Source organism: Sciurus vulgaris (genome assembly GCF_902686455.1).
Source record: "Sciurus vulgaris genome assembly, chromosome: 7".
NCBI lineage: Eukaryota > Metazoa > Chordata > Mammalia > Rodentia > Sciuridae > Sciurus > Sciurus vulgaris.
The window spans coordinates 112772703-112799519 of record NC_136467.1 but is presented as its reverse complement, the minus strand read 5'-3'; the positions used below and the strand labels follow the sequence as shown (position 1 = coordinate 112799519).

General features: G+C 31.7%; 2 protein-coding genes and 1 pseudogene across 13 annotated transcripts in view; 1 reads left to right on the top strand and 2 right to left on the bottom strand.

Annotated features, from left to right (window-relative positions):
- RUNX2 (RUNX family transcription factor 2) overlaps positions 1-26817 on the top strand; it is a 211216-nt gene that overhangs the window by 3149 nt on the left and 181250 nt on the right. The window lies entirely within an intron of this gene.
- The window catches only part of SUPT3H (SPT3 homolog, SAGA and STAGA complex component), a 499594-nt gene that overhangs the window by 452030 nt on the left and 20747 nt on the right, over positions 1-26817 (bottom strand). The window lies entirely within an intron of this gene.
- LOC306665460 (eukaryotic translation initiation factor 1-like) lies at positions 13286-22635 on the bottom strand (annotated as a pseudogene). The gene has a single exon. The product of its transcript is annotated as a eukaryotic translation initiation factor 1-like (transcript).

Genomic DNA, 26817 nt, shown 5'->3' with positions numbered 1-26817 from the left:
AACCTGCAGTAAAGCTAACAATTTAACCAGCTCAACTAAAAGGAATATATTCATAATTTTAAACTGCACAAGACAACTACATTAATTTGTTTCTAAACTTTATATAATTGAAGTATACATTCAACTGAAATAAAAATTATTCTAAGTACATCACAGCTGTTTTTAAAAGATCTTTAGAGTTGCCCAGGATACTTAAAAGTTCATGAAAGTCTTTTAAAGTTTACAATTGTACTTTTCTATATATTTTAAGTTTACATCTATACACTGTTACTCATATATAGCACTTCTTATAAACATAACATCAAAATGTCTAAGCGTCTTTTAATCACATTCTTGGACCTACCAAAGTGAATACCGTTTTTAGTCTCATGAAAAATAAAACTCCTTAAGGATACCCTGTATGATTTAAAAGAGCCATACCTATTAAATCATGCTGGACTTTAAAACAAAACAGGCATAATACAGTCCCTTAATATTTAATTTCAAGTTAGTGTTGATACAGATAGGTAAACAATTCAACATTCATCAGCTGACATGTTATTAATGTAAAATATCTAAACACTTACAAGATTCTCCTTATGGTGTCCAACATGTTCCAACTACAATGTAGTTTTTTTTTACTTTTTCTTTTATCCTTTAAAATAAATCCTTTTGCTACCTGTACCTCCATTAACTTTGCTTTGCAATTTTCAACTAACGATTGGAGTTTCCTTTACTCCTCCTACTTCACACATTTTAACTGGCTACTACTAGAGGATCAGTCTTAGTTTAGGTCAAAGAAAATAATAAAACCTGAAGTGGGGAAAATTTTCTTTTAAAAGTTAAGGAAATGTACTTTGTATTTTACAAAAAGAAAAAAAAAGTAAAATTGCTCTAATAACTCCCTCAATAGCTATAAGTGGGTCTCCTCAAAGTTACAATACATACAGTACAATAATCAAAGAATATTAAAATTCTAATGGTAGATATTAAGCATTACTCTAAAACTTTCTGAAGTTAGGAAGCAGAAAATAACTACAACTAGCCTGCATTATAGCTCATGCTATAATTATAGCCCATACATGAGAACTTTCGCTTACTACCCTAGGAAACAAATGGTTAAAACTATTGTTGTATTAGTTTTAACAGGCATATCAAGCAGTTTAATTGCTCTTTCACAATATCACTTAGTTTTTTATTTAAAAAATAGATTTTTCTAACCAGACCAGGAACACCACAAGTTTCAAGGAACACCACAGCATTAGAAGTAAAGCTGCCACAAAGAATATGTTAAAACTGTTCCCAAGAATATGTTGAAATGCTCCTAATTCTAACTTATCAGGAGTCTTATACTGTTGAAACATTCTTAATAACCAATCAATAATAAAATTTCCAAAATTTGAGCCAGTTCCTAAATAAGACAGAAAAGCAAACTTAGTAAAGATCATCTTCTGTTGCATGTCATACTTTTTTACCATTATAACTAATTCTTCCCTTTCTGAAAAGTGAAAAGTTTTACCTTCCCCCCACCAATCCAACAGTACTTTTGGGTCTGGATAGAGAACTTATAATGAATACAGCACACCAGACTAATCATAGGTGAGTAGTGGACATTCTTTATAGGTCATCATCACATTGCATACATTTTCCCATTCCATAATCTCCATCAAGTTTAAAACCTCACTTTAGGCTTTACATTTTTACAATGATTATCAAAATCACCTATTAAAATATGAATATAAGAAGTATGTGCCCCAATTTTATAAATATAAAGTTTAGATTAAGAACAAAGCACACACCGACCAATTACCTTATCTCAAACAGAACAAGCTAAAAATGTATGTGTATGAGAGAGAGTGAGTCTAGGTGTCCTTGATCTCTTGGTGTACTTCCCTTTGAATTAATCAGCATTTTTCAGTATGTGCTACTCAAAATTTGTCCACTAGTTATCATAATTAAAACCTGTTTTAAACTGACTCATCAAGTATCTTACATTTAAGAACTTATTTATGAAAATATATCTGCTGGTTAAATTTCTACATAAAATCTTTGTAATTGACCAAAGTAACTGCTAAAACATCACGTGTAAAGCGATTTCCAAAACAATAATTATGATCCATATCAATAATACCTTTATAGTTTCAAGATTTGGTAGTGACAAAGTCTTATAATTTGCTCCTAAAACAAGAGAGCTAAATTGTTTTCCAGGGAGATGAATTAGAAAGTCAAGAACAAAGATGACAACTATTAAAAATGAAAAATACCAATACAATTTCCAAATACTTACATCATGAATTATTTTAAATTATAGTAACTGTAATTTTACATGAAAAATTGTTGAAGATTTCAGTTTTAAATTTTTAAATGTTACAAAATATAAAAAATTCAAAAGAAATCAAAGAAAAAAATCTCATAAGTCTGTGTGAACCTCTAGATAGTCTCGAAATTACAAGAAAGCCATGAAATACACAACTACATTGTGATATATTTTAGTTCTTTTAATAGAACAAAAATTAATCTATTCAATTACACCCTTCAAACTAATCACTAATAGTCTGACTTGCTTAAATCAGTTATGCTAAAAAGTCAAATCCAGTAAGATATAAATGTTCCAGTTTGTTAGAACAACACTGAAATATTTGATGGTTAAATAAACTGGGGGTAGGGGGAGATGGCTAACTCATTGACGGCACTAAGATTTTATCAAACACACAGAATTAATCTTTATTGAATAGAACCATTCACAAATCAAATCTCACTGTACTTCAATACTTTCAAGCAGCGCTAATCAATTACAAACCTTTTCTAGTGCTTCAAAACTCATGTGCTTTCAATTTTACACACTGGTGGTCCTCAAGTACTATACTGGGGCTGAGTTAAGACATTCTGTATCACAACTTTTTTTTTCCAACAAATATTCATCTAGAGGGCTTTTTTCTCCCCCTCTCAAGAGCTGCTCAAATGAAAACTGTGGTAATATTTTTATACTGTACTTCTTTGTTAAAGCAAAAGGTTAGGGGTTACCTAAATACCTCAACTGTATATGTAAAAAAAGGAAAAGGTAAGTATTCATATAAAAAAATCCAATGGGACCGAATTATTTATTTTTGCATTTCCTATGATTAATGATGCACCCGTGCATACTTGAACAACGATGGCAAAACAGGGTAACATCAAATTCCTCTCCAAAGCACACAAATACCAACCTTCCATGCTGTTCTAACACTTGTTAAACACTTGCTGACAACTCTATGTCAATAGTGAAGTCATGCAAAAACTCATCATATGCATTAAGATTCTATTACCTAAAGTCTTTAGAGACATTTGTATATAAAGAATTCAATGGAACTATCTAGCGCTACAGTGTCTCTTTAAAACTATTTTACATGTGGACAAGCAGACAAATACCATCAATTCAATGGTGGGGGGACCCTTCCTGCCAAAACTAAGATTATAATTATAACAATGCCTAATTACTTTTCTCTAGGCATTTGCCAAGTCAGGCCTTTTACTAAACAGGTACTAGCAAAATCAATGCAAATTTAGGCAGAGACTTCCTAACAGGTTACCTTAATGCATTATTTTTTTCCTCTTATGTCAATGAACTCTAACTTCTACTCAAGAAAACAAAAAATAAAAACTGCCACTAAGCCCCCATGATAAAGATAATGATAAACTTCAATACTTGATTATTTTCTTAAGAATTTTGTTTCAAGTACGTGGAAAATCTTCATCAAATTTGAAATATTTAGTATTTTAAACAATTCTTTAAAAAGGAACTCTCACATAATGAAATAACATACCTTAATATAAAACCTCTTGCCATTTCAAAAGGATTATGGAATTCGCTGGATATATATTTTGATTAATGTGTTACAATTCAAAAAAAAAATCATGGGGAAACTCTATACCTTATTCAAAGGGAGTTTCCTTACAATTTTAACCACAGTTAACCACAGGCTTTTGTCCATTCAACAGAAAATATACATAAAACAGACCATACATTCCCAAATAACTTTTTAAGACCTATACAGCAACTAACATTCAATGCTTCTTTATTATATTGTATACAATATCTTCACCTTATGTAGAATTCACAGGAATTTCCTCCCCCTCATACTACTATTAAGGACATAGAATTCAAGGTTTGGAACAGTGTTGAATGGACATAAGAAACACCCTGTAAAACATTTTAAATTTCTTGTTATTGAAGAACAGGAGCTAACCCTAAAGCACGTTTTTTCATAAACATGCTTTCTTCTAATAAACAGAAACCACATCAATTAATGTATTATCCCCAAACAAGATAAGCTACAGAATTAAAAGGTACGTTAAAGGCTTGTTGTTACATTAAGCATTTAATATTGGCAGTGAAAAAAATGCTATTCATATGTTTTATTCTAAGTTGTTATAAATACACAAAAATCCAATATATTAGGGTTGGGGGTATGGCTCAGTAGGAAAGCACTTGCTTCACAAGTGCAAGGCCCTGGGTTCAATCCCCAGCACCACTAAAACAAAAAAAAAATCTAGTATGTATCAAAGAACCAGTAGGTATGATTTAGACTCTAAATAAAAGATGATAAATGTTAGTTTACCTTAATTAAATGATTTTCATCATTTTTCATCATTTTATATCTCCTGCCAGATATAAACACATACACACATATAAAGTGTTCAACATACACACATATAAAGTGAACACAATTTTTAATACTATTTAGTTAAAAGTTATACTGATGTTAAAAAAATTACCTATTTAACATTTTATTCTCAAAAACATAGTTAAGGTTATTTTAATGACTAGTTTGAAATCTCTGTTATCTCCACTAGTTCTACTGGCAGTTCTCTTTTAGAAATCATACATAAGAGTTACATATGATTAGTGACATTTCTAACAAGGTATGGTAGGTTTAAAGATCCTATGCAAGGCAGGTAATTTTTACCACAAAGCCAAATAAACTTATTATACTGCTTTCAGTTACATTAACTTTTTAACATTAATACTGTCACCTGGAATTATTATGCTAAAAACTACAAACATATATTTACATTAAGATTATATTATGTAAGTATAATTTGGATTATAAATCCAAAAACTTAAAATGTACATTTACAGCCCCGCCAAAAATATTACATAAATCTTGAGTGTGCCAAACCATTATTTACTATTTCTTTTGGTCAGATATCTCACAACTAAGTTTATTTTGTGGTTCAGTAAAAGCAGAAAATAAAGGAAAATTGCTAGCCAAAACACTATTAACAATGATCAGTAAAATTTTTAAAACATATATACCACAGTCTTTCTTTGGAAAAACTAGAATAACAATGTTGTGGTAGTCCACGAAACTTTATATGGACATGGGAATATGTTTATGAAGAAACAAAATACCTGGCACATATGTTCAACCTAAATTCTTTGGGCCATCAGTCTGACTTAAAAATTTTATGTACAGAATTTACATATGCATGAGTGTGAATTCATATAAACTAGTGACTATAGAACTTGGAACAATGATCTTAACCCAAGAAAAACAGTTGTAAATTATTTAACTGAGATAATGTTTGTAACTCCTTAAAAATAATTAGTTTATGCATCTGCACTATCTATAAAAACTATAAAAACAGTAACAAATTAGGCATCAGAAAAGAAATTCAAGATCAAAAAAATCACTACCATCATTTTCCAGATATAAACTTAACAACAATTATTAGAAACTCTCATAGGCTAAACAAATCATCACATTTACAAGGACAAATATGAAGGGAACTAATCTGATAAGAGATCCCTATTTATGGATATTATCACAAAAAGCAACCCTGGCTGGAAGTTAAACAGGTATATCTTCTATATGTGTACTCATTCTCCATGTAAACTGGGTAAACAAAGCAGTGGATCATTAATGTATGATAACTTAGATAATAATAATTTTCTTTTTAAATCTCTGTCTGTGCTAATAAACTTCTCAATTTAGAACTTCAAATTCCCAGGCTACTCTTTCAGTGAAAACGTGTCATTATTTATACCAAATAATTAAAAATTATGTAAATGAATCTAACCAACATAAATTCACTTTCAAGCTAAAAATAAAGGATCACCACACTTACGTGATAGAGCACTGTATTCTATAATATTTCAATTCATTGCTATATCACAGTAACTTCATTCTAGGAAGAAGATGTCTGGGTTTCAAAAAGGTAAAGGGTATGGATTCTCTTTAAGTAATAATAATCTTGAAAAGTATTTTCTATAAATGAAGTTAAAAAAACACTTTTTGAAGAAAAGTGAAGTCTCACTTTATTTCATTAACTTCTATCAGATTATCGATATTCGCAACAATATGGTGTCACAGAAAGAAAACTACTTTATGCTGATAATCCACACTACAATTAGTCTCTGTGTTTTCTATAAAACTAATAACCATATAATTTTGTAAAAATTTCCTATGAAAGACCTAAACATCTAATTCAAAAAAATTAAGGCATTACAAGAAATCTGTGAGAAAACACCCATCAAAAAAGTAGCATCCTAACATTAGGTAAGATAACTGGTTACAAAAGATAATCTACTATTTACTTCTCATGAAATCTGTAAAGCTTTTAGGTAATTTAGCTGTTGACAAAATGCAGGGAAAAAAAACTGCTCCTGCTTTTAATTAAAATAAGGTTCAATATAAAAGTGAAAAGACGACAATCCATAAGACAGATACTACTCTAAAGACAATGTATTACAGTATATTTGTAAAGAAATGGAAACATAAATTCAATGTAATCCAACATTTTATCATTAATCCCACCTTCTTTCCACAGCAGAAATTCTTCTTTTTCAAATTCTTATAAACTCCAATATTAGCACAGAATTCTTTACATACTCCCAGTTGTTAAAACTAAACATACACATACACATACATCCCTTTCCTCCTCCTCCTCTTCTTCCTCCTCCTCTTCTTCCTCCTCCTTCTTCTCCTTCTCTCTCTCTCTCTCTCTCTCTCTCTCTCTCTCTCTCTCTCTCTCTCTGTAATTTAGGAGGAAAACAACTTTTTTTAAAACTTACAACCATCATCCCTCTCATTTTAAAAATGCTATTATCTAAGCTAGATAAAGGCAATAAGTGTTGTCTGAAGAACTTCATTCTTGATCCAGTAGTAAAGATTTAAGTGTATTTCCCTTATAACATAAATAAGCAATATGACAAAATATTCAAGTGCACCAATGAGATCAGAAAATACACATGCAGTTTTTTAAATTATCACTAATAAGGACCCAAAAAGAAAATTTAGAAACATATGCTGATTATTAGGCTTATTTTTAGTTAAATAAACATTCTAAATCTACCAAAATACATTTAAATAATTCTTTTTTAAATATTTTTTTCATTTTTGATGGGCCTTTAGTTTTATTTACATATTTATTTATATGTGGTGCTGAGAATCTAACCCAGGACCTCACATATGCCAGGTAAGCATTCTACCACTGAGCCACAACCCCAACCCCTAAGTAATTATTTTAAAAGAGCAAAATATTTGACTTAAATTGCTAAATTATTTATTATTAAATGGTTAAATCTCTGTATATATAAAAAAATTTTACTGAGACATATCCAAACCATTTTCTTAGCTATGAAATTAAGTCATGTACTCCAACAAATAACTTAACACATTATTTATATAAAGTATTTATTTATAAAAAAAATCATACATGCACAAAAGATAGGAAGATATTTTATGAGACTTTATTAATACATGTAACTCAAGGTGGCTATCTTTATTAAAAACATTATTCAAATACATGATCAATTCACTGCATTTTTTTTTAATAAAGAACATTTAACATCTTCAACTCTGAAAGGAAACTAAGAAAAATGGCCTTATTCATTATTATAAATTGACATGCATTTGTTAAAAAGCTATAAAACTGTGATCCAAAAACTTACATACTTAAAATATAAAATGAACAAGAAAAATGCAAAAATACATGAAATAAAACAACTTGCAATAACAACATAACAAGATGCCAACTTTAAGCACAGGAGATATACATATGCTTTTAAAAATAAAACTTCAAATTTAACCTTGCCTTTTGAACTGCTCAAATGAACAGAACAACAATGACTACAGAATTTTCTTCTAAACTCGCAATACTATAAAGAAATATCTAATTCCTAATTCTGTCATTATGTGATCCTTTCTTTAATCACAGTACTATCGTTTATCCTAAATTTGCCAGAAAGCTTTGACCATTGCATTTTTCCTGTACGTACCTCTTCCTTATCAATTATGGTGTATCTTCAGCATTCGAAAGAAAAAACCTCCAAACTTTTAACTGAGCTTCAAATACCTTATTAAAATTAAAATATATACAGCGCTACTTTAAAAATACTCATTTCTAGAAGGCTAGAAAATCTTATTAAAGCTAATGCATCTACACATAGAAAGCAACTTTTAGTAAGTTCTTTTGCTACGCCATAATGATCTGCTCCAGAAACTCAAGGGTACCTAAAACAACGAGCTACCTGTTCTAGCCATACTTAGGAATGTGTCCAAATCATTTTTATTGATTTAACCTTTATAGGAATGCTACATATCCTCAGAGCAAAACATTTTGAATGTATTTATAATATGATACACTTCTGAGAAGCCATGAAAAAGAAAGCTAAAAACAAATCTAGACACCTCTCCACCCTTGGTTGTTATGGGTTTATTTTTATTTTAAACACTATCGGTGGACCTAAATATTAAATAATTCTACTTAGGAAAACTTACCTTGGCACCACTGTAAGTAGAAATAAAAATTTATTTTGGAAAAAAGAAAGCACATTTAAATAAATTCTAACTTTAAGGAATAAAAATTCTAACTTCAAAATGATGTCACATTTACAAATTTTGGCATTATTCTGTTTCTTCCACACTCTAATTTTACTTTAATCATGGACCCACAAGCATCAAACTTATAGAATTTAGTCCTTACTGAACAGAAAACTAGGTTGTACTCTAGTTTACATTCTGAGACTTCATACACAAAGTTCTGTGTAGACTATCTCTTTAGCTTTCAACAAATGGTACTTCATAAATGGCTACAGCAGCTAATATAATAATTCACAATATTATGCTTCCTCACATTATGGTTCATGATTCCTTAACTTGAACCTCACCTCTGAAGAAGTTATACTTTCACTGCAGACTGTTCTCTCAAAAAGGCAAACAACTTTTGAGCATTTCCAGATGTAGCTCGCTCTCTCTCTCTCTCTCTCTCTCTCTCTCTCTCTCACACACACACACATGATCATAGGCAATTCTCATTCTAAGTTAATAAAATGTAGCAAAACTGGATTCACTATTACTTCAATGATCACTCATAAATTTAAATTAAGAGCTAACGGTACTATACATCAAATTATAAAACTTATGATTAGCTATAAAAGCACTGACTTTAGGTAGCTACCAGTAAGTAAAACAACTAAGCTTATTTCAGTGTCAGACAAGATTCTACAAAAATGGGATTTTTGAAGCTCTGACAATTCCTGATGAATGCAAAAATACATCATGTTTTTTATTTCAGATACTTACCTTATTTTTATTCTGGATAACATCAATTTGGATTTGACTATAATACTTTCATCTTGTCAATATTTTTAATAAAATATACAAGCAGGCATGAGACTATGCTAAACTAAAATAATTTATATGTAGACTACTTCTCTGAAGCAAAGCTAGAACTAGGGTGAGACACAGGAAGCATCTAAGATACAAAATTTAAGGAAGCATACACACTCTTACACAACCCTCGAAAAGAGAATCTCCTTATATTTTGTGCCTTGGGCACTTTGCTTGCCTCACCCTAGTCCTAGTTCTGCTCTTATTAGTATAGATCACTTCATAAAACATGTACTAAGCAGAATAACATAAAACACAGAAACACAGTAATATAATAAAAATTAAAAATAAGAATACTTACATGTTTAATATCCTGATTTATATGTTCTCTGTATGTACTTACATTTAAACACACATTAAAAGAATATAATCACCTTACACTCTAATCAGTAGTGAGATGGCACAAATAGTTCAGATCTGATCACTTTACACTAACAGTAGTTTCTTTAAGAGCACACAAACAGCTCAGAAATTTTCTTTAAAACTATTATTTGTCAAAAATATCTTTCAAAGTTAATCAAGTGTTTTTTTTTTTTTTTTTTTATCTGACTATAACACTTTTCCTTTTGCTACTGGGGTTGAACCCAAGGGTGTTCAACCCTGAACCACATCTCCAGCCCTTTTTAATATTTTTTTTATATTTTATTTTTTTTTATATTTTATTTAGAGACAGGGTCTTGCTTTTTAAAAAGCAGAATTAAGAGGGGATGCTCCATTAAAGAGTTCACAGAGCCACACATGAATTGTATAATCCAATGGTATCTAAACATAGCTGATCAACCAAACTGTCTGAGGAACAGGCTTTCGGGGTAAGGAACGGCGGAGGAAAAGCCTTGAGAACTTTTTTTAAAAAGAATCCCAGATTAAATTAGCCAATTTGGAAGTAGATAGAAGACCAGCTTTTAATATGCCCCAAAATAAGGTAAAGACAAGATGAATATACAAAAAAAAAAAAAAAAAAAAATCCAAACTGTCTCCCCACTAAACATTTGTAAAGTTTATTCACAAGAAATAAAGCATTATAGCTCCTTTCTCTCCTTCCCTATCTTCTAGTAGAGATGTTAGTCATCTAACATTAGAATAATAACATTAATGAGGAAAATAAAGAAACACATCGATTCAGTAAGACGAAGAGCCAAAAAATTCAATATTTGTATTTAATAGGTTCAAATAGCTATTCTAAGTAAATGATAAATCTATACCAAAAATGCAGTATTTTAAACTTTAACTTAGGTTCACATTAACGTATTTGGAAAAATCTAAGTGCCTAACATCACCTATCATTTTTATAGAGTACATTTCAGCTGAAACTGTACTTTGTTTTCATGTTAGCTTTTATTTGTTGAGTGTTTACTGTGCTAGGTACTGTGCTAAACCCTATATAAACATTACTTCCTTTAATTATCTCACATCTCTTGTATGAGATAGGTACCATAATTATTTACAGATGAGGAAACAGAGATAATGAAACCTGCCCAAGGTCACACAGTTGGAAGAGTTGACATTCAAACTCAAGCCTTTTAACACTTAATTACTACTTCATAGTGTTATACATGACCTTAATGAAATAACTTTTTAGTTCTCAATTTCATTGTCAAAAGTGTTAGTATTCCAAACATAATTACTCTAAAGCTTTTAAACTGACAAAATACAAAAAAGGAAATAATCTTTTTGTTTCCCATTATTCTAACACACATCTTTAAGACTGATTGGAGAGAATCAAAGCAACTCAGACAAAGTAAAAGTATATCAAGGGAACCCAGCACAATGGTGCACACCTGTAATCCCAGCTATTCAGGAAGCTGAAGCAGAAGGATCCCAAAGCTAAGACAAGTCTGGTCAACTTTGTGAAGCCTGTTTCAAAATAAAAAAGGGCTGGAGAGATAGCTCAGTGGTAGAGCACCCTGGGTTCAATCCCCAGTACTATACCCCCAAGCAAAAAAAGTTATTATCAGGAGATAAGATTTAGTTTAGATTTGATTAGAAAAGGAAAGTTTCAAGGAACTCGATTAATTCCTAACCAATCATAATAATCTTATTCAATGTCCATGCCATACAGCATATACTACAGGTATTTTGAAAATACCATTTAGGAGCTTAAAAATTAAACCTTAAACACCAAAAATTTATATTCCTCCTTATTTATAAAATTAAAATAATAATGGTACAATGGGCCCTGGTGTCAGTCAGAACTGCAGTCAAATCATAGTTCCTATATTGATTTATATTCCTAAGCCAGAGTCGCAGTGTCCTACCTAAAAAGTACACCCTACTCTTATGCTAAGTGACCTACACAACCTTAATTTCTAATTAAAATTTAAATCCCAATTCATTTGATATTCCTAAAGATTCACTGATAAGTGAACCTTTTTCTTTGCCTACCAAAAAGACACACTGCAAAATTCCAGAAAGGATATCTTTGACAGGTACTATTCACACCCCAATTTCAGTCACAACAAATTCAACACTACTTTTAAAAAATTCTCAGATAAGCCACAAAAGAACTCTACCTGTTTTTTACCCTGGCAGAGAGTGAAATAAAGCTGTAATATTATGTTTCTCAGTCTACGTGGTTTTACTGAGAAAAAAATGCCCTGACTAAAAGCCATACGTGATAGTAATTGGACAAGATTTTCACCAAGATAAAGAACTCGGGTGAAGAAAAAGATATTTGGGGATCTACAAATGCCAACAGACTTTGATCATTCTGCACCCACCTTTAAATTGACAGACTATGTTTTAATGAGCAAACCACCAACTTAAAAAAGCCTAAAAAGAAAGATTCACCAATAAAATAAATTCATATACAAGTATAAACATCAGACACAACATTTTAGAAAGGGAAACAAACTTTCATGTTGGTTTTGATGAGAAACATCCAGTGAAAAAAGTTAAAAGTAAGTTTGTCTTGATAACGTAAAACAAGGTAAGGAACAAAATGGGCACACTACAGTATAGTTATTGAAAATAACTATCAAATAGGAGAAGCTAAAAGTCTTCAGTAGTCATGATATTAATACAAGTTAAATTCTAGTAGCCTACTTGACAATGGAGGCAAGAAATTAGAAAAAGGTGTAATTAGAAATAAAATGTACAGGATTAAGAAAATGAATTGCTGTTACTTTAAACCCCACAAATGTTCACACTTATTTCACCAGAAACCACTTATAAGATGTTAGAAGACAAAAAGTTTTGTGTACATCCAAAGCAGTCAATCAGAGAAGCAGAAAATACTGTAAATTTCAGAACAGCATGGGGAATTAGTTTTTTATACAAGATTAATGACTACTGAGACTAGATGCAAAAACATAGGCAAGTGGAAGATACCGCAAAGAAATGAGCAGAGGAATATGGCCACAATGTTACTGGGTAAGGGAAAAAACAAGGAAAATGAGATTGTAGTCTAGACAGAACTGTGATGATACTAAAAATTATGAGGAAAATGGAAAAAGGTAGGAAGAATTTTTTTCTTTGTCATTACTGAAATTGTACTTAGAAGAAGACACTAAATTATATACAACACAATCTCTTTTAAATTATAAAGGGATGTGTATGTAAATCAGAGGGACCCCAAACAGTAAACAGTTAAGTTTAAAAAGAGGCAGAATTGAAAAACTTTTTTTATATGTTTGCCAATATTTGTAATTAAAAAACATGACTAAATATTACAACTTAAAAATTCAGTTAATAGTATACTCTACTGTCTGAAAAGGTTATCTTTCCTAAACCCATACAAATAGTTTGATACAGGGAACCATGTTTTCATTTTTTCATGCTCAAGTTGTAAGAAATAGAAACAAAGACTTCCATTCCAAATTAGGAACTATTTTTAAGTGAGGAAATTTATTATCACAAAAACCATAGAATGTCATGGAATGTGATGAAAATAACAAGTGTCTTGGTATTCTTTAAGTTTAAATCCCAATTATACAATTTATTATACAAGCTTGAGCAAGTTATTTAAACTCCCTGTGACTAAATTTCCTCATCTACATATTATCACTGACTCTGACAATTTTCTATGAAAATTAAACAAAATGTAAAATGCCTACATCCAATCTGACAAATCATTAGTTATTTGAGTATAATCAACTTTTCAATCCTTAAAACCCCCTTCTTTTATAAATTTTTTTAGTTGTAGACAGACATATGCCTTTATTTTATTTATTTTTATGTGGAACTGAGGATCAAACCCAGTACCTCGCATGTGCTAATAAGCAAGCACTCTACCACTGAGCCACAACCCCAGTTCCTTAAATCCTCTTATGTCTAAACTCAATTATTCATAATGTGGTCCCGAGACCAGCAGCATCAGCATGTCCTGAAAGCTTGCTAAAAGTAAGAATCTGAGGCCCCACTTCAGACTTCTTAATCAGAATCTGCAATTTAATAAGATCTCCAGGAAAGACAAAGTTTGAAAAGCCTGCTCAAAACAACATTTCAACTATCAGAGAGTCTAATTTGTTTATCGCCAGCTCCCTGAAGGTCATCTACTTCATCTGTTACAGAGTTCTGACAATAAGAAGAGCACTGAGTTGTTTGTTTCTAATTCCTAATTTGGGGGGAAACAAGAGACTAACAGAAAAAGTGTCATCTAATTCCATTTATAAAAGGCACCCTTTCAAATCTGAAGATAATTCTCACATTTACCCACCCCTCAGTGTACCCATGATCGAACAAGGGAGTCCTACATGCATAACTCCCTCCTGTAAAGCAATGTCTTCAATAATTTGAGATATTCTACAAATTATTAAGCTGCACAACAGTATTAAGAGCTACTCATTTATTTCTCCATGTTGTCAATGGTACCTCACCACAGACTTGTTAAATGCCTTGCTAAAATTTAAAGACCTATTGATCCCATGTTCCTGAGACAGTATTCAGTAGCTCTGAAATAGTACAGAGTTTGTGAGGTATGGCTACATTGAATAAAACGATTTGGTTTCTAGTATTCATCTTCCAGATGCTCAGAAATCCTGCTTTTACAGAAGGATAACAGGTTCGAAGCCAGCTCAGTAAATCAGTGAGGCTGTAAGCTACCTAGTGAGAACCTATCTCAAAATAAAAAATAAAAAGGTCTAAGAATATGGCTCAGTGGTTAAGTGCCCCTGGGTTCAATCCCTGATACAAAAAAAAAAAAAAAAAAAAATCCTGCCTTTAAAAATCCACTCTAGAAACTTAGATAGCAGATGCTTCAAACTAATGGGGACTTCCACTGCACATCTACTTCCCCTTTGATAGTCCATAATATTTGTTTACTGATAAAATAATTTACAATCACAAGTGCCTATTCTTCACCCCACTCTTCCATGACAACTAAGATATGAAATACAGAAGACAATATTAAATGTAAAAAACTGTCAAGTCACAGTATCCAAACTTCCTTTATTTAGAGATTAAAGGCAATATGAAATAGATACGACAAAGAAAACATCTACTAGAGTCTAATATACTAAAAGTTAGTATATTAGAGCCCAGAGAATTTTCTCTTCTGAAGGAATTTCATAAGACCACTTTAGGTAAAAATTTTGACTTTCTTTTATTTAAGTTGAAAACTCCCTCATTTACCTGACCTCAACCTCCCCCTACCCACGCATTTATTCTTGCTCTCCACCCTTAAAACAGACTTGCATTTAGCTGCAAATACACTTTATTACCCATTCATGCACTGCTTATTCTTTTCCTTCTCCCCTCTGAACCTTCTTTTCATTGATATCCCATGAATGCTGCCCTACATTCTAAATTTCTAGCAGAAATTTCATAGCTTTCTCTTTAAATATCATCTAGAATAGTAACATAATCAATTAAGCACTCAGTTGCTTTAGAACAGACATAACTAGTAAGAGTCTACAGAAAGATTATGCTTACCACAAATTCAGAATCCATTAAAAATTAAGAGTATCCAAAAAAGGCATTTAACTTTTTGGGTAAATAAGCTGTATATAAACCAATACTTTACTGTTAGCTTAGAGAAAAAATTCTGAATATGAAAAGTGAGTCTGTCTTTAAGACAAGAGAAATACACTTTGGGGAGGCAAAGAGGAAGGCCACTTCAGAAATAAAGAATGTAACAAACCAAGACTTAGAGCAAAGACAAGGGAGACAATAAAATTAGCAAAATACACAGAATCTTAAAATCCTTTTTTCTTCCCTTGAAAACAAGTTTTATTTAAACAAGGATTTAAATACATTACATAATATTAAAACTGGAAGGGAAAAAGAAAACCAAAAACCAGTTTATTACTTCACATGGCACAGGGCAGTTGTTGCAAGTGAGTTGCAAGCTCCATAGCTAGCTATAGGACTGATAACATCAGCTTGGTATTTGTTCCCTTGTCAAAAGTTTAACTGATATTAAGCTGGCCTCACATTCTGTAGTTCTGAACACCCCTTAGCTAGAAAATTTCTAGTCAAAAAGAAGACCTTGGTGGCAAGCCAGATGTCACAACCTCACTGGAAGGAAGGTAGCCTCTGAGTTCTGCCCACCTTGTCAGGTTAGATACCAGGGGCTCTTTTTTTTTTTTTTTTTCTTTTAACTACCAAAGGCCCCCTCTAAGGGTACAGCTACCTTACTCCATCTCCTGACTGTTCAGGTCATGACACTCTCAGGGCAGGGGAATCTGCTGAGGGAGAGGAGTTTCTGATCAGAAACAGCCATCCAATCTTGGGGCTCTGGGCTTTGCTGAAACATCACATTATTACTTTTGTTTCAGGGTGGACAATGCCAAGCACCTACTGCTTTTTAAGTGAGAAACTTCAAGACTAGACAGCATGGTTCTTTTCACTTTACTGAAGGAAAGAATTACACTAGTCCAAGTTAAAAGCAGACCCCAAGTGGTTACATTATACAAGCTGTGAGATTTTTAAACTTGTGACAAGGGACAGAAGGGAAATTCTACTTATTGCAAGGAAATCCTCACTTAAGCTTCAGTGAGCCACAAGTACTTAAAACCCATGAACCTTCAGCTGACTGTCCTCAGCCAGTCCAACCTCTACCAGGAACTGGCATATGTTCTTACACTGGTCAGTCACCCTGTAGCTGAATTACTTCTCCATATTCCTGATGCTCAATTACAGTACCCTTGCAGGCTAACTACTTCTTAAATGCCTTCACTGGTTTCTTTTTATAATAATCAAGCAATTCCTTGGACAATAGTAAGGGTCTTCCTAATATTTCTCTGCTGAATTCTAATATGGAATATAATCTTCAGTGCCAGCAGGAAGCAGGTCATCACCCTTATTTGCATCAGCAAAGGGGTTGAAAGAGTGGAGATTCTGGATAGCAGACATATTGATACAATTCATTTTCCTTGGTGGAAAAGGCCTGTGGAAGGCAGAATCAGAAGAAGGCAGGCAGGGGGAGAGAGCATCAGGTAGCAAGGCTGCACAAAAGGGAGGCTACTGAGTCCTCAGAGGTGGCTGAGTGATTGGGGCTGAGAATCTTAAAATCTTGAAGGGACCATTTATAAGCAGAATAGTTTAGTAGATGCCATGTACTATTCGCTAATGTCAATCTTCATTTTTAGTTTAGAAATGTCTCCATTTAACCTAGATGAATCAGAACATAGCCAACTATTTATGATAAAAGTGCTGTAACATTAAAATGTTCCTCAGGACATGAAATAGAGAACCAACTACCCACCTACCTGCCTCTCATAGATACTCTGAAATTTAAATAAGACACAAGGTATCAAAGCACTTAAAAAAAATCTCAAGCATATAAAAGTTATTAAAATCTGGTACTATAAGAAATTCAAACTTCTCTTCATGTAATTATAAAAGAATACATTTGGTGCCTTTAAACGGCAATGCAGGATGTGGGCTGGCCTATTTTTTACCAAGGAATAAAACTCTGAAATCTTCCACAGACAAACTAGTTTCAAAGGCTCAACTTTGTGAAATAACACTAAAAATTATCTGAAAGTTAATCTATCCACTCCTTAAGCTAAGTGGTACACATCATTTTTTATCATATAGCCTAATCACCAAAAAAACATAATGACCACCATTATGTATTTATTTACAAATAATATACTTAAGCATACATATTACTGTTTTAATATTATTTATTATTCATGAAAATAGAAATGTTAAGGTATGAAAATATTACTTGAAGATTTAGTATTTTTTCTTTAACTCCACTTTGGAAATCAAGGCCACAGATGGAATGCTGTTCACACATCAAGTTTTAAAATGCAAACCCAATCCAAAAAATTTTGAAATAGTTTTGGAGCTCCTCTGATTAAAAAGGGAATGAAGGGAAGAGGATCTGGAGGACTATAATGATATTCCTAGTTTAAACAAGCACAATTTGAAATCACTAATCTTGAGATCAAACTTTTCATTAATCTCTTTAAAAATAAATAAATGTGCTTTTTCTTAATATTGCTATTTTACCAGCTTGAAATAAAAAATGTCATAAGATTCAATCAAACACTTGATTTTATGCTTATTGTAGAGATACAGTTGAGAACACTGGTGACTACATAAAAAAGTGTCTCATAGACTTCCACAGAAGACAATTCTCTCAGGCCTCACCACCAAAAAGTGTTATACTCCTAAGCATGCTACCTTATTTGATGGTTTAGAACTAGTTTCTTCTGAGACAGTATACTATACAATGGTATGCTTTCCTTCTGCTATGAAGCTTAACAGTAAATCATTTTGCTCCATCTTAGCAAACAGGAAGAACTCCATTATATACATCTCTGCATTTTTAGCTCCTGGGTTGATTCTGTATCTCTACTCTTTTCAGCCCTCATTTTTCCCCCTCTCCTATCCCACTGTAAACAATTATGATAAACTCAAATCTTTTTTGGAATCAAGATACAAATGATAAAACTCATTGTTCAGACTGGTACCATCAGTTTCCCATTCCTCTAAAATAGAAACCTTAAAATCATCTTTGGTAACTAATTCACTAATTCCATCAATCCCTAAAACCTAACAATTGAACCTGCACAATATCACTCTTACTTGTTTATTATTCTTCATTCCCACTGGCATTACCATTCACATGAACTACTATAATAGCAACTCCTATGAAATGCTGTTTATTACCAATCCTTCTTAATCAATATCAACATACCCAGACCTTCATCTTTTCACTTTTAAAGGTTTCCTATTGCCTGTGGAAAAGACTAAACTCCTTAGCCTGACATTCAAAGCTTGCCACATTGTGATACCAATTGAGAATTTTATCTGTATTTCCTGCAACCAAGTACTCTCTAGACACATTAAGCTATTTGTAGCGTTTTGATCATGCCGTCTCCCTTACTCGCAATGTTTCCTACTATCCTCAGTACTACCCTCCCCCAAAATGTCTACAGTATTAATACCTATCCTTGAATAATGGGGTCAAATGGTGTTATTTTCACAAGGTTTCATCCTCTAAACTGAAATCTTTCCTAGGTCAAGATTCCCTCTGTATGTCCACAGTAGTACATCTAAAACACTTTTCATACTCATCTCCAACTACTACCTGTCACTGAGTCTCAGTTTCTCTCTGTGCATATGTAAATACACGTAATTCTAATAGAATTAAAAATGCGAAAGTCCATTTTTCTCTTGGAATTCTCTAAGAAAGCCCAATAAATAAAAGCAAATTTTAAAGGAGACTATTAGCTGGGAGAAGGGTTGAAAAGGGAGTTGGAACGTCACTCCCTCTCCTGAACAGCCCCACAAACATCTTCACAAAGCAGAGACAAAGAACACTAAAGTACATACTCTATGAAGACACCAAGTATAATTTTATTCACCTATAATCCATGTAGGAAGACAACATTGTAAAGTCAGATATTCCTGGTATCAAAGTCTACCTTACAAATTATTTTCTATTCAAACCTCTAGTTTATTTGAATCTAAATTCACATCTGTAAAACGAAGACAGCAAACTTCTCACTGATCACATGATCACAAGCTACAAAAGACATACTGCACAGTACTGACAGCACAGGTACACATGAATTCCTTTTCTTTCTTCTGCTCACTTCCCACATCATCTAATCAACTGCTTAATATATAAATAGCTCTTGAATTAATGAGCAGACAGATGAACAAATGAACCACAACACCAAAACAAAAAGTAAAACGACTTAGAGATTTGGTAACAGTTATGGGGAAAAAAAGAAGACATGCTAAATACCACATAAGAAAAAGGAAAAAACTTTTAAAATAGTGTTTATGGCTGGACAGGAAGAAAAGTGGTAGGTACTTTGTAATTAAAAAAAAAAAAAAAAAAAAAAAGACATTTTTTCAACTAAAAATTCACTACTAAATATGCCAAAACTAAAAAAAAATTATTTACACACGTCATATTAAGGCTTAAGTGTTAATCATGTCTGGCTAATATCTAAACTCAAATTACATTTACCATCTTAAAATTAAGACATATAGCAAACTACAGTGAAAAATTAGAGGTTTTTAAATGACTTCTATTTCACTGGCATATGTATGACTGTTAAGAAATAGTGTTCCAATTTTCTTTTTAAAATGTATGTCATGTTTGCCAAGTTACAAATGTAAAGTTTTGCAACTGTATGAAAATCTCTTGGTGGTAGATGTGCACAAAAGAAATACTCAACCTAAATCACTGTAATATATAATGAACCCCAAAAGAATAGGCACATATCATTACTGGCAAGACAATTTTTATAAAAACAAAGTAGTTAATAAACATAAATACAACAAAGCCTTCCATTCCACACATTTTTAAACTGTGGCATCCTTAGTGATGTCTGCTATGAAAGTAAAATAAAAGGAATTACATGTAAATGAAACAATAAATAAAAGAAACACAATCCTTTGGGACTGTATCTTCAGCAAAAGACTGAAATTTAAATGATTAACTTTTCTGCATAAAATATTAGCTTATAAACATCTTATAATAATGTCACTTCATCAGAGCAACAAGGTTAAAGAATGATTTACCAGATTTGACTCTAAAATATGACTACAATAGAATGTTCTTCATGTTACTTCAAAAAAATGTAAAATTTCTTCTCACTACCTATATGAAAGCTAAAAATCAGTATGTTATATTACCAAACCTCATTTATATTTCAAAAGCAGATGTCTATTTCATTAAAATGATATATAACTAGATATCAGTAAGTGATTTTACATACATATTACACACACTGAAGTTTGAGAGCAAATGCATTAGATAACTTGTTTTTGAAGTCAAATATATGCTGGTCCATTGATTTTCATCAATTTAATTTGCCAGTCTTTATATTTCATCAATAAAATTCTAATATTTCAGTATAACCTATAAAATACTCTCAAGTTTGACCAACAGTTCATCTGTCAGTAATATAAAAAAGGCAATAATGATTGCTTAATATACTATTCTATTTGCTGGATAATCAATTTGTGTTATCACCACTCTATTGGAAACTAATTCCTGCTACATCTACCTCTAAATCAAAAGATCCTACCTTCAGAAAAACTAATTTCAAGTAAAGCAGAAGGTGGCTCAAATACAAAATTATGTTTTCAAAGGTCTGATACATCATAGGGAAAAAAATTTGAGCTGAAAAATTCAATTAAAAATAATCCTGCCACGTATGTAAAGGTACGTATAATTAAATCAAAGGCTTTTAGTGCACAAGGCTACAAAGTACAAGAATTTACTACAAAATCAAAAGCATTTTGGGGAACTAATAAATAGTGTTATTGCTAAAAGATTTAGAATGCAAGTTGTGTGAAATCAGGAATTTTGTTTGTTGGTTATTCACTGCTGTATCTCCAGAGCCTAGAATAGTGCCTGGCAAATAGTGGGCAATCAACAGGTATTTGGTGAATGAATAAACAAAAAGTATTAGTATCCAACTATTCTACTAAAAAAATTAGCATATAAAACAAACTTGTTTTTCTAGAACCAATGTGGTCTGCCAACAAATGCTAGTCTAAGAAATGTTTGTTACAAGTACAAAATGAGAAGTAAGAAGTTTGCACCAGCATGTAAACCAAATGCATTAGGTGATTCTAATACACATCACTTATTTACACTTTTATCATAAGAAAACTCAATTCTGGCTCAAGCTACTCATCTCACAGATCAGTAACAGTTCACAAACTGGCTATGCTGAGTAGCAATACTTGAGACTAGATCTTAAGAGCTGAAATGAAAGGAAAAATAGGGAAAAAACTAACTTCAAAGCAAAGAATAATTTGTAAAAATAATGTCTGGTTGTTGAAAAGTGGCCAAAATTATAGCTCTGTCTTTTAAAGAAAGCTTATGAAACATGAAAGCAACAAAAAAAAGTTTAAGGCTAAGTTTTTGGGGTCAGGTAAATGTCCATTTCTAATTATGAAATTTCAGATATCCCAATAATATCGAAATGAATGAAATTTTTACATTTTCAGGGCAGTTTATAACAGATGAACACAGAACTTAAAGCACATTAAAACTTAAGGTTTAAATTAATGAAAATGCTTCAGGTAGTATGTACCTTGCCCACTGCTTTAAAGTGAGTCCAATATTGCAGTATTGTCTCAAATATAAAAGTGAAGAACTAAATATGTGATGGCACTTTAAAAAGTGAGCACAAGAGAGGAATAGTCAACACTAATTTATAGCAAATTTCTAAAGACACTTAGATTTGTTCCATCTAAGTGATTTACTGTTCAGATCCCTTGCTTCTAAATAGCAGATAGTTGGTCCAACAAGTATACTGAAATTCAATTCTATCCATAATGCTATAAAATCTCATTTTAAAAGTATAAACATTTATATAGAGCTGTGTACAGAATGCTACGTAAATTATTTACATGTATAATGTGATGTAATCCACACCAAGAATTCAGATGAATATTATTATTTGGATTTCATAAATAAGTTTCAGAGATATTTAAAAACAGAATAGGATTCACTTGTATTTGTAAACACTGTAGCATTCTTTCACAGAGCATATATATTATATACAATTTTCTTTTTTTTTAGTATTTTTTCATATATATTCTAATTTTCTAAGGAAGCAGTAAAGAGGTTTCAAGTAAATCAGAAATAAGAAAACTCAATTCTGACTCAAGCTACTCATCTCACAGATCAGTAACAGTTCACAAACTGGCTATGCTGAGTAGCAATACTTGAGACTACCATACAAACAAAGTACATTTTATTCTTCTATGATGTCCCAGATAGAGCATAACAACAGTACAAGGAATGTACTATAGTGCAATTATACTGTTATTCTTTCTATAAGTAGTTAAAAATGTTCATAATCTACTATAGAAATATTTTCATTAAAATCAGGAAAAAAAACCCTGATAACAAGATTATCTTTCTGTGTTTATAACACAAATGTATTTATTCTCTATGAATTAGACACCAATATATAAATTATTAGAATGCAGTTTTACATCCCTATTAAAAAATTAAACTTGCCTCGTATTTCCAACCATGTCCGCCAACTTAAAAAAAGACAATAACTGTATGAGTTAAAATTTAAGAGAATAAGTTCGCTGAGTTTTACATAGTGCAGTCACAGCAAAATTCTACATCTGAGCAAGAAAAATAAATATTAAAGAGAACAGATTTTCAGTCTCTAATCATAAACTGGTAAACAAACCCACTTATTAGTCAGTTGTTTTTGCTGTTTCTATCCAGTGTTATTTCAAATAAACTTTCTAAATGTAAAATTACTTCATTAATCAACTTTAAAAGTAAAATGAACTGCAAAGACCAATGTCTGAAATTTGAGTACATTAACAAAAAAGCAGAAAAAGAAAAGAAAAATGAAACTGCTTAAAATGTGCACTTAGAATTTGTTTTGGAACTTGATGAAATGATTCCTAAAAATTCATCTGGAGGAATAAAAATAAAAGTTTAGAAATATTTTAAAAAGAAAGATTATGTGGATGAATTTGAAATGTAACACAAAATATTAAAACATATTAAGAAGCTATAATAACTAAAATAATGCAGTGCTGGCAAGGAATAGAAAATTCAGTGGAACAAAGGAGAAAAATCAAAAGCAATCATTTATTATCTGATAAAGGTAGAATTTCAATTTATAGGGGAAAGGAAGGCTTATGTAATTTGTGGTGGTTAAGACCACCAGCAAATCAACTTAAAGTAAAACTTTAACTTGGAACCTTCCTTGACATCATACAACAAAAGGGATAAAATATTAAACTACACAAACTAAAAATCTAAAATATAAAAGTACATGGACATACATATCAAAATTGAGGAAAGGACTTAAGGTCTAAGGCAGAAGCAACAAGATACATAAAACTGATTGAACTACATTAAAAATGAAAACTCACATATTTAAGAATCATGATAAGGGACTGGGGTTGTGGCTCACCTAGCAAGTGTGAGACATTGGGTTAGATTCTCAGCACACATAAAAATAAATAAATAAAAATAATAGATGGAGTAAAAAATTTTTTGAATTTAAAAATATAAAAAATTTAAAAAAAGAACAACAATAAATAAACCTTAAGGAAATCAAAACATTGGGGGAGGATGCCAAATATAATCAAAAAAGGGTCAAAGTTTTTATTCTATTGTCATTAATAAGCAATAGGAAAAAACAAGTACTTGGTAAAACTGTGCTAAGAATATGTACAACCACAAAAGAAGAAATACAAATGGTCAAAATATTTGAAAATTCAGCAGTCGAAAGCTGTTAAACACATGTTCCTACTGTTAAGTGTCAATAACAGAGGGAGGTATTCTTATAATGTGATATAAATGTAAATCAACTTTTCTAGAAGAAAAACTAAAAAGTTATGGTATCAGAAAAGACTTTAGACTCAAAATTTCTTCTAAGAATTTAATATAGGAACCAAGATTACATCCTTTTTGGGCTGGAGTTGTGGCTCAGTGGTAGAGCACTTGCCTACCATGTGTGAGGCACTAGGTTCACTTCTCAGCACCACATATAAATAAATGAATAGAACAAATGTCAACATCTAAAAAAATTTTTTTAAAGATTATATCATTTTAACAATATCTGGAAAACTAGACATTATCTAATAATTCAACAAGGGATTAATAACATGATATTCATTCCTATAGAGAAATAAAGTCACATAACATAGAAAGTTGTTCATGATACACTGAGTGTGGGAAAAAAGACGATATTAAAAAAGCACAGTAATGACTAAAAGTTTTTTAAATAACTTTTAAATAAATCAACTCACACGTCTCTAGTATAGGATACTCCTTTGATAATTCTAGACAGATTTTATGGGTTTTTGCTTATGAATATGAAGATTTTATTACCTCTTCTGACCTAGGTAACTCATTTAGTAGTCTGTTTTCTTGAATAAGGAGCTTCCACATATTTATTGAGACTTCCTGAGCTAAAAAAAAAAAATGATGACAGGGTTGGGATTGTAGTTCAGTGGAGAGTGCTTGCCTAGCACATGTGAGACACTGGGTTTGATCCTCAGCACCACATATAAATACATAAATAAAAATAAAAGTCCACTGACAACTAAAAAAAATTTTTTAAAAAAGTAACTATGAAGTTCTAGAAAGACAAACATACATACATACACAGTCTCCTCGATGCAAAGAACTCCAAATGTATTAAAAAATAAAGATAGTACATAAAAAAGTTCTCTGTGCAAAAATACAAAAGAATATATTTGTATTTGTTTATATAGGAATAAAGAAACTCTTAAAGAATACACAAGAAAGAATACAAGTTGTTACTCAAAGGAAGGAAACCAAGCAACAGAGGTCAAATGTATACATGTATTACCTATTAAGAGTAACCTGAGGGGCTGGGGTTATGGCTCAGTGATAGAGAGCTTGCCTAGCATGTGTGAGGCACTGAGTGTGATTCTCAGTACCACGCATAAATAAATGAATAAAGTTCTATCAACATCTAAAAACATTTTTTAAAAAGGAATCTGAAAATAATTTTATATGCATATATAATAATCGTACATACATGTGTATATAAAACACATTACACAACATTAGCAAGGCATAAGTATTCCATTGGTCAAACTATAACAATAAACACACATAAATTCACCAAAAATCTTAAAAATAAGTAGAAATGTCTTCTGAGCTAGGAATTCCATTTATGGGGATTGGTCCTAATGATACTGAGTTATAAAAGGCTCAAAGATAGGAAATAGATAAGTAGACAAATTAGTAAGATAAAATGAAAGATGGATTACAATGCTGTTCACGTACTTATAAAGGATTAGAGATATATGAAGGATGCCAATAAGTTCAAGTTCTAGGTTGGAAGAGGTAAATAAAAAAATACTATCCATGCTTGACTTAGAAGAGGGCTGAAAGGCCAGGAGAAGTGGCACATTCCTATAATCTCAGCTACTCAAGAGGCTAAGACAGAAGGATCATGAGTTGAAGGTCAGCCTGGGCAACCTAGAAGACACCAGGAATAGAGAAAGGTAAGGAAAAGAGAGTGAGTTAAAGGAAGCAAGAGAGCAAAAGAAATGAGTTGTACTCCAAGATTGTTTAGAGAATAACTTAATACAAAAGAATGGCATTTTTTATTGTTTTAATTTGTTCTTTTTAGTTATACATGACAGTTGAATATATTTGACATAGCATACACACATGGAGAATAATTTCTCATTCTTGAGGTTGTACATGATGTGGAGTTACACTGGTAATGTATTAATATATGAACATAGCAAAGTTATATCTGACTCATTCTGCCTTTCCCATTCCATCCTCTCTCCATTGATTAATTTAAGTAAGAACCAACAAGTTTTCAAAATCTGTCCAATCCTGTGAACTCCTCCCTCCCTGCCCCTATTGTGAGTCAGCATCCACAAATCAGAGAACATTCAGCTTTTGTTTTTGGGGGGGTTGACTTATTTCACTTAGCATGATAGTCTCCAGTTCCATCCATTTACAGGCAAATGCCATGTCATTCTTCTTTATGGCTGAGTAACAGTTCATTGTTTATATGTACCACATTTTCTTTATCCATTCATCTGTTGAAGGGTCCTAGGTTGTTCCACAGCTTAGCTATTGTGAATTGAGCTGCTATGAACACTGATGTAGAAGAATCGCATTTTTTTTAATAAATAAATATTAATTGCCAGACCAGCTGCTGAAAACTTAATTTACCCCTTTTCACTAAATACACATTGCCAACCAATACAGGAATAAGGAAAAAGCCACACAAGGCCAGTGACGCTCTCCTAGTCATGGCAAAAACTAGTCATAATGAGATGTTTT